The sequence below is a fragment of the Aedes aegypti genome, chromosome 1 (genome assembly GCF_002204515.2).
Source record: "Aedes aegypti strain LVP_AGWG chromosome 1, AaegL5.0 Primary Assembly, whole genome shotgun sequence".
Classification (NCBI taxonomy): domain Eukaryota; kingdom Metazoa; phylum Arthropoda; class Insecta; order Diptera; family Culicidae; genus Aedes; species Aedes aegypti.
This window is the reverse complement of record NC_035107.1, coordinates 247284697-247293842: the sequence shown is the minus strand read 5'-3', so window position 1 is coordinate 247293842 and position 9146 is coordinate 247284697.

The following is a 9146-nucleotide window of genomic DNA, read 5'->3' as shown; positions in this document are numbered from 1 at the left end:
CCTACGGAGCAATCTCCACAAATGCTGGAGGGGATCATCGAGGGGCTCTTTCCGCGCCACAACCCTAGCCCATGACCTCCTTTTGTAGGACAGCCGGGGATTGGGACTGGCGATGAGGATAGAGTAAATCCCTAAGCATGGGGAAGGCACCAGGTCTGGACGGAGTTCCAAACCTGGCCCTCAAAGTCGCAATCTTGGAGGCTCTCGGTATGTTCAGATCTGCTATGCAGATATGCCTGGACGAGGGAGTATTTCCAGATGCGTGGAAGAGGCAGAGCCTGGTACTGTTGCCAAAGGCGGGGAAACCACTCTCAAGTAACCAGTTCGGCTTCCGAAAAGGGAGGTCCACCGTAGACGCTATTCTGACGGTTAAGAAAACCGCTGAGATAGCACTCCAGTGTAAGAGGAGGGGTATTCGCTACTGCGCAGTAGTGACTCTGCATGTAAGGAACGCATTTAATAGGGCCAGTTGGGCGGCTATTGCTGATGCGCTCCTGCGTCTGGGGATACCCGAGTACCCAGACATGGCAGAAACACCGAGCCGTTCTGCACGGGTGGCGAGTATATCGATGAACACAGCACCGCGTACTTCGATTTCAACACTCTGGTGTAGTACCTGCGGATGAACACACAAAACAACAAGCAAAACACGGGTGTCGGTGCTTGCGTTCGACACCAACACCGGACCCGAGTGTTGACGAATATCGAAAGCACGCTGGTTCGTTTCTTCAATCGGCAAAGCACTCCAATCAGTTGATTGTTGTGCAGTTGCTGGTTCCCGTTTTAGGATATCATTGGATGACGCATGGGCGGGTTTGATCCATCTCGCTCGTGCTGCGAATGACGAGCGGGTTTTTTTTTTAAGTGTTTTACTTTTACGCGCGGTGGATTCGTGGATTTACTAGGAAGCAATCGCGCTCAAATCCACCCCTAGTAGCACCACGTTTACGCTGTGTACAACAAGCGTGATTTGTTTGTGCTAAGTGTATGTCTTGCATTTTTCTTCCAAAGTTATAAAGTGAACGGTACAAGGTGTTGTATATAAAGCTGGGTTCTGACAGCAGTTCTACCATTTACGTTAATATTGGAAACCATAAAAATTGTTCAACCTTTAAACAAATGCTTGATATTCTGCCAAATATTTATCACCGTGTAAATATATGCTTGAAGCTCATTTAAAATCAAAATAGTCAGACCTTTTTTATCCACGGGCCAAATCTTAGAAACATAATTGTGAACGCCGCGTCTAAATTTGTTTATTTCGATGCGCAAAAAAATTTAACATTCTCAAACAAATGTCAGTTAGTGAAAAATGTGTTATTGAAGAAATTCAGAAAAAATGTAATGAATCCTACGATCATTTTGCTCAGAATTCTGTGAAAATATGCTTCATGATTACGTCAGAGTCAAGCCCAAGATTTTCAAATTATTTTCTTGAGCTCTATGAAAATGATGTTTGTCGGAATCCTGACCATGTTTTCTATGAAATTTGGGTCCTAGATTCGGTGAGAATCCTGACAATCCGTGAGAACAAAAAACAATGAAAATACAGTCGACTCTCCACATCTCGATGTTCTACATCTCGATAGCTCTCCCTATGTCGATGATTTCATAAGTCCCTTCAGTCTGCATACATTTTCACTCTCCATATCTCGATATCCTCCTTATCTCGATATCTCCATATCTCGATGTGATTCTGTTGATTTTTCGTTCTCAATTTTTCCTCCGTATGTCGATATGACCAATATCGAAGGTTACTAGACCAAAGTTTTGGGATTCAAAACAAATTAGGAGTGCTAACTGACGTTTGTTTGTGTATTACTTTCTTGGCAACGGAGTGTTTTTCAATCTAGTATTCTTTAAAAAATTGTTCTTTGTCTCGATCTCTCCCTATCTCGATGGTCCCTTTGATATCGAGATGTGGAGAGGCGACTGTAATTTATTCTCAACAAATTTTGTTCAAGTTTGACAGAAATTTAATGCCAATAATGGACCTATGCACGAGTTCACTAATTTGACGTTTGAGCGGTGCCGAATTCACTCGTTGCCATGGTCACGTAAATAACACGGCACCGCTCAAACGTCAGGTGGTGAACTCGTGCATTGGTCCATACAATAAACGCGAAAAAAATGTTTGTGCTATCCGAACAAAATTAATCTTAACGAATAGGAAGGACGTTTTTGAATTCTTGTTATGAATTGAGATCGATTATTTGTAACAAGATCTATCGATTTACTAATTCTAATGAGTAACTTATATTTATTTTAATTTGTTTGTTCATGTGTTCATTTATATTTATTTATTTATTTCATGTCGTCAATCAGAAGTAGACCATTTCATTACAATTTTGAAATTGATATTATATAGTTTAAAAACGTTATTTTCTTAATCTAGTTCGAATTTTGATATGACATAAATTTTTGTTTTAGTTCCGATTTCGTCATAGTAAAGTCAATGGTTTCGCAATGTTTATTGTAAACAGACATTATTTGTACTCAAGGTAAATGTATCTTAAGGAGACGGTCCCCTATAGAGTCTCACTGTAGGGCTGTTTCGCTATGAATCTCTATAAAATATATTGTTGCTATGAGGGTGAAGAATTAACCATTTTAATTTTAACCAACTAAGCGAACGATTGTTTTGGTCAACGAAATGAAGGAAAATTTTGGATTTATTTTAAATCAGTCGAAAGCTTTTGTTCTATTCGTAATAGGAAAAACATAAAAGCTATGTAAAAAAACGATTTTGATTTGAGTTTCTTCTGTGCAGTGAAGCTGAAGCTACCCACTAAGCTAATTTTACCGGAAATCGGTGAATTTCACCGTAATTTCAACAGCTGAACAGTTCGGTGAAATAAAACACCGTAATTTCGTCGAAATTTTCAGCTGTTGAGATTTCACAGGAATCCGTAAAATAATTGAAGTGTGTACTGTAAGAATAGAAATTTGAAATAGAGCTACTATATGTCAATCTTAATCTGGTATTCATGTGAAATAACTGTTTCAATACAAAATAATTGTGTTACTCCTGTTGATCTTTGAATATAAGCGAATCAGACAATCAATTCGAAAATGTTCTTTAATTATAATTAAGTCAAAATAAAATAAAATTACGCAATGTTTATTGCAAACGAAACTAGAATTGGTGACCGTCTATCGTTTAATGCTAAAATATGTTTCGAAATTGGATAAGATTCTTATAGAAATTGATCACTATAATTAAGACCATATGAAAAACCTATGCCCAGTGATGCATTTTGAACTGAACGCGAGCCAAAAATGAAAGGAGCGCGTTCAAATTTTGCACGAGAACGCAGTAGGCATTGAACTCTCGAGCCAGAGCTTGTCGCTGCTCTCGAACGGCCCGTTCAGATCGCAATGCATTATAATGGACCGATGCACGAATTCACTATCTGACGTTTGAGCTGCGCCGTGTTATTTACGTAACCATGGCAACGAATGAGTTCGGCACTGCTCAAACGTCAAATTAATGAACTCGTGCACTGGTCCACAGTAACCGAAGCATGGATTTTGGATTATATCTGGGAAATATTTCCTGAATTGATGAATTGAGTTCAATTAAATTATAATGAATATAGCAGCGAACTGAACGCGTTCAAATGCATCACATCATGTAGAATTGTCCATTTTTAATCCAAGCTGTGATCGAAACATGAATGAACCTTTGATCTGAATAATCTTTTAACTCCATAAAACCGTACATCAATTACCCAATGCGAAATAAAACCTACGCATATCAAAATGTATCATAATCATAGATGGAACAACGCGATTCATAAGATTCGATACCTACCAGCAGTAGTTTTTGTGTTATCCCTTTGCATTCTATAAACTCGTCACCTACCAGCACCGCTCAGCATCGACCAAAAATGCGCAACACCGAACGTTAAAACTGCACGAGTGTCTTCTAAAATCGGTAACACTCGGCTACGGTGCTATCCGAATAATAAAGCACGGTGGCAAAAATGAACACGAGCACCGACACCGGTGTCTAGATTGCTGCGTGTCGTGTTTGTTTATATGCACGAGAGCTGAGTGCAGTATTTTGTACGCCCGGTGGTGTGTTACAGACAGGCTCGCCGTGCAGTGCAGTGTTTGGACATGTCTGCCGAGTACCTGTACAAGATTCTCGGAAGTTACTTCCAGAATCGGGTATTAGTCTATGACACAGAGGTGGGTCGGAAGTGCTTTCATATAACCTCAGGAGTCCCGCAAGGTTCCATCCTGGGTCCGGTGTTATGGAATGTCATGTACGACGAGGTATTGAGATTAAAATTCCCGGCGGGTGTGGTCATCGTTGGCTTTGCCGACGATATTACGCTGGAGGTCTACGGTGAATCGAACGAAGAAGTGGAATTGACTGCAGCCCACTCGATCGCAAATGTGGAGGAGTGGATGAGCTCCAGGAAACTGGAATTGGCTCACCACAAAACTGAGGCTGTTGTTGTCAACAACCGAAAGTCGGTGCAGCAAGCGGTGATCAGTCTAGGCGACTGCACGATCACTTCGAAGTGCTCCGTCAAACACTTGGGGGTGATGATCGACGATAAGCTTACCTTCGGTAGCCACGTTGATTATGCCTGCAAGAGAGCCTCCACAGCTATTGTGGCACTGTCCCGGATGATGTCCAATAGCTTTGCGGTGTACGTCAGTAAGCGTAAGCTTCTGGCCAGTGTCGCCACGTCCATACTGACGTATGGCGGCCCGGCTTGGGGCACGGCTTTAAGCACCAACAGCTACCGTAGCAAGCTGGAGAGTACATATAGGCTAATATGCCTGAAGGTTGCGAGCGCGTACCGTACCGTGTCACACGATGCACTCTGCGTCATCATCGGTATGGTGCCTATTGGTATCCTTATCATGGAATACATAGAGTGCTTCGAAAGGCGCGGCACAAGAGGCATACGCAGGACTGCCAGACTGGCCTCTATGGTCAAATGGCAGTGTGCGTGGGACAGTTCCACCAAGGGAATGTGGACTCATAGGTTGATTCCGAGAGTAGATATCTGGGTCAATAGGCGCCATGGGGAACTAACATTCCACCTGACACAGGTCCTTTCGGGCCATGGTTGCTTTAGACAGTATCTACACCGTTACGGTCATGCGGGTTCTCCCGAATGTCCTGTATGTGCAGGTTTAGAGGAAACGGCGGCCAGCATGCTACCTTGGTGGACACCCCTAAGCGTGTCATCGATGTTCGTTAGCTGCATGGCTACGCAGCTAATCTTGAGGTTGCGATGTGCAATAGCCTCTCTCCGAAGAAATGTCTTCTTGGTGGTCCCGGAGAGACGAAGGGTTTGGCGGCAATGGGAATGGTTTAGTGAGTCGGGGATGTAGTCCTGTTTACTGCTTGCATGTATGGTCGCCAACCCCACACTCCCGGACCTTGGTCCGGGGTCTGTTGAGCAGATTATCCCCCCATTGCTAATAAAGATAAAAAAAAGACATGGCAATAGGGAGTACCTCCCTAAAATACAGGTAGCTGCTGAGCAGCGATGTCATCATCGAGTTTGTAAAGAGCAAAAGCAATATCAGCAAAGACTTGAAAACAAGTCTACTGAAATTGCGACAATCAGTCCTAGCTGCAAAGCAGGACTACGAGAAAGCCAAGGAACAACTTGGCAAGGTAGAAGGCCAAAAAGACACTAGGTCGTGTCAGACCGAAGTGTTTTCCTTCACAGGCAACGCGAATACATCTGATGATATTATTCGATACGCGATGCGGAAGAGGGGACCTTCCGGGGATGAATACGTGGCGAAAAGACGTATGGTTGCTAAGGGAAAAGTGACCTACGCGGCCGTCCTCCAGAGCGGAAAAGCTGGCACGAGCCAAGCCCCGCGATCGAGAGGACATGGCAACCAAGCCTAAGGCCAACACCAAGCCTAAGGCCAAGAATGCCAAGAAAAAGGAGCCACGGGATAGCCCGAACCAGGCAGTGCATCCACAGGAAGCACGGGCGCAAGGCAACAGCAACCCGTGGATACGAGTAGGAAATAAGAAAAAACAGAGGAAACCGAAAACGGAGCCCAAGGAGAGCGCTAAACCGAAAACAGCGAAGCGTAGGAATTTAGGCGAAGCCCTCGTTATCAAAACGGAGGAAGCGAAATACGCCGAGGTTCTGAAGGCGATGCGATGCACAGAGAAGCTATCGCCATTGGGCGCAGACGTGCGGAGCATAAGGCGAACTAGGATTGGCGAAATGATCATAGTCTTATAGAAGGACGCCAAGGAAAAGGGTGCAGTCTATAAGCAACTGGCACAAGAAGTACTTGGCGACGAGGTCGATGTAAGATCCCTTACTGCTGAAGCGACTCTCCAGTGTAAATCTGGATGAGGTCACCGACGCAGCGGAAGTCTCGGCTGCTCTCAAAGAGCAGTGTGACATCGACGTAGCCAGTAAGGCCATCCACCTTAGAAAGGGCCCGCAGGGCACCCAGGTGGCGGCGATCAGGCTGCCGGTCGCAGAGGCCAACAAAGCGAAGAACTTGGGCATACTCAAGGTAGGCTGGTCGGTTTGCCGGCTGAGCATACAACAGCCTCCTGAAGTTTGCTTCAAGTGTTTCGGGAAGGGCCATAAGTCGTGGAATTGCAATGGTCCCGACAGAAGTAAGACGTGCAGAAAATGCGGCACTGAAGGCCATAGGGGAAGCGATTGTAAGCAAATCGCTAAGTGCCTAATATGTGTCGACAGAGCAGACAACGGACACTTAACGGGCAGACCCAAATGTCCGGGCACAAGCGGAGTATCAAAGCAGCCAAAACGGAAGTAACACAGTTAAATTTAAACCACTGTGATGCAGCCCAGCAGCTGCTTTGGCAGTCAGTCTCGGAAACCAAGACTGACGTGGTGTTACTATCGGATTCATATCGCATACCAGCCAACAACGGGAACTGGGTGGCGGATAGGTCTCAACAGCTAGCAGCTATAGGGACGACAGGACGATACCCAATCCAAGAAGTAGTCTCTAGCTCAAATGACGGTTTTGCGATAGCAAAAATCAACGGCGTGTTCTATTGCAATTGTTACGCGTCCCTAAGGTGGTCGATTGAGGAATTTTCCCACATGGTAGACAGGATGATAGCCGAACCAGCTAATCGGCAGCCAGTAGTGATAGCTAGTGACTTTAATGCATGGGCAGTGGAGTGGGGTAGCCGCTGTACCAACCAAAGAGGCCAACGATTGTTGGAATCCCTGGCCGCATTAAATGTAGAGTTGGCAAATGTGGATACAGTGAGTACCTTCCGCAGAAATGGTGCAGAATCGATTATCGACGTGACGTTTTGTAGTCCTAACCTTTTAGGTATCATGAACTGGCACGTTGATGACGGTTATACTCATAGTGATTATCAATCGATTCGCTACAGTATAATACCAGGTGGGCGGAGGGCAGTGCGATGTAACTCGACCCAAGCCCGAGGTTGGAAAACAGCGCGCTTCGACTGCGAAGTATTCACTGAAGCCCTGTGGCACGAACGGAACACCCTGGACCTAAACGGTGAAGAGATAGTTGCTGTGATATCCACGAGCAACATATCCGCCGATGTGCGATAAGTTACATTCAGGTTGTCGTCTTCAGCCAAATCCTTTACGAAGTGATATTTGGCGTCAACGCTTCAGTTCTGCTACAAAATCTTGATGCAACTTTGATTGTCGAAGATCAAGACTGATTTCTGTATATAGGCTCCTCGAAGTCCTGCAATAGCTTTTTTAGCCAAAGCAGCTCCTGACAACTTTCAGCTAACGAAATGTACTCCGCTTCCGTCGATAAAAACACCATACACGATTCGATTTTCGATCCTTCACATTTCCGGCCCAGTCTGCGTCCGCATATCCTTGAAGTTCTTCTCTGTTGGCACCCAATTCCAACTTCAAATTACTCGTTGTCTTCAGATTGCGCAGAACCTTTTTTGCTTCCGTGCAATCCGCATTTGTTGGCTCGCTTACCTGCCGTCGAAGAATGGATGTACTGATAGTCTGGCCGGGTATTTACTGATAGATACGGCAAACCACCGACGAGGCTCTGCAACTTCTCATTGTTCGGTAGAATTTCCAGCTCCTCCTTTTGCTGTAGGTATCCGACGTCCATAGGAATCCGTTATCCCTTAGTTTCCGAAAGTCCGAACTGTGCAACCAACTTGTCGATATAAGCTTTTTAGTTCGAACAGTAGGTGTTGTCTTTTCGTGTCACTCTTATTGCCACAAAATGCTTAACTTCACCAAGTGGATTTTTTTTTGAAACGCGCTAGCCAAAGCCTTCGCAACACCTTTGTAGTTTTTGTCGCGTTATGTGGCAATTTGCATATCGTCCACATACACCAGGATATACATTATGCCGCCGCTCTTCGCCCACACATAAGCACAAGTCAGCATCCGCCTGCCGGAATGCCAGTCGCTTCATAACATCGTTCAGGTGGTACACCTTTCATTGATCTTCCAGACCGACGAGCTGCGACTCCCCCTGGACCGAAACTAATTCGCCATCACTGCCGTTGGCATCTTCATATACACTGCGATCTTCTAGATTTTCAAGACCAAGATGCAAATTATCGCAAGGTTTCTCTTCAAACCCACGGAATTCTGCTTCATCCTTGCTATCTTCATCCGGCTCATCTCCGGATTCTTCATCGAACTCATCCGACTCTTTCTGCTACACGTTGTTTGACGGCATCACCGGAGGTATCTCGGAAATGCTTTAATCGACCGCATCCGGAACCTCTCGATCACTCGACGGCAACAAACGAGCATCACGACTAATTTGTCTTCAAGTCGATGAAACGCCACGCTTTATGCTGCTGAGAGTACCCGACAAACGTCATTTTCGTCGCCTTCGACTGCAGCTTCGTCTGCTTCTCCTTTGGGATGTGCACATAAGCTTCCGAACCTAACACCTGAAGCATGCTCATGTCCGGCTTAGTACCGTGTCAAATCTCGTAGGGCGTTTGCTGCACCGGTTTCGTTGGCAACATATTCTGCAGATGGTTGGCCGTGTTAACCGCCTAGGCCCAGTAACGATAATGCAACTGAAGAATCGATGGTCATACACCGCGCCATCTCTACCAGCGAACGATTTTTACGCTCTGCGACTCCGTTATGCTGTGGCATGTATGCTGTCGTAAACTGCTG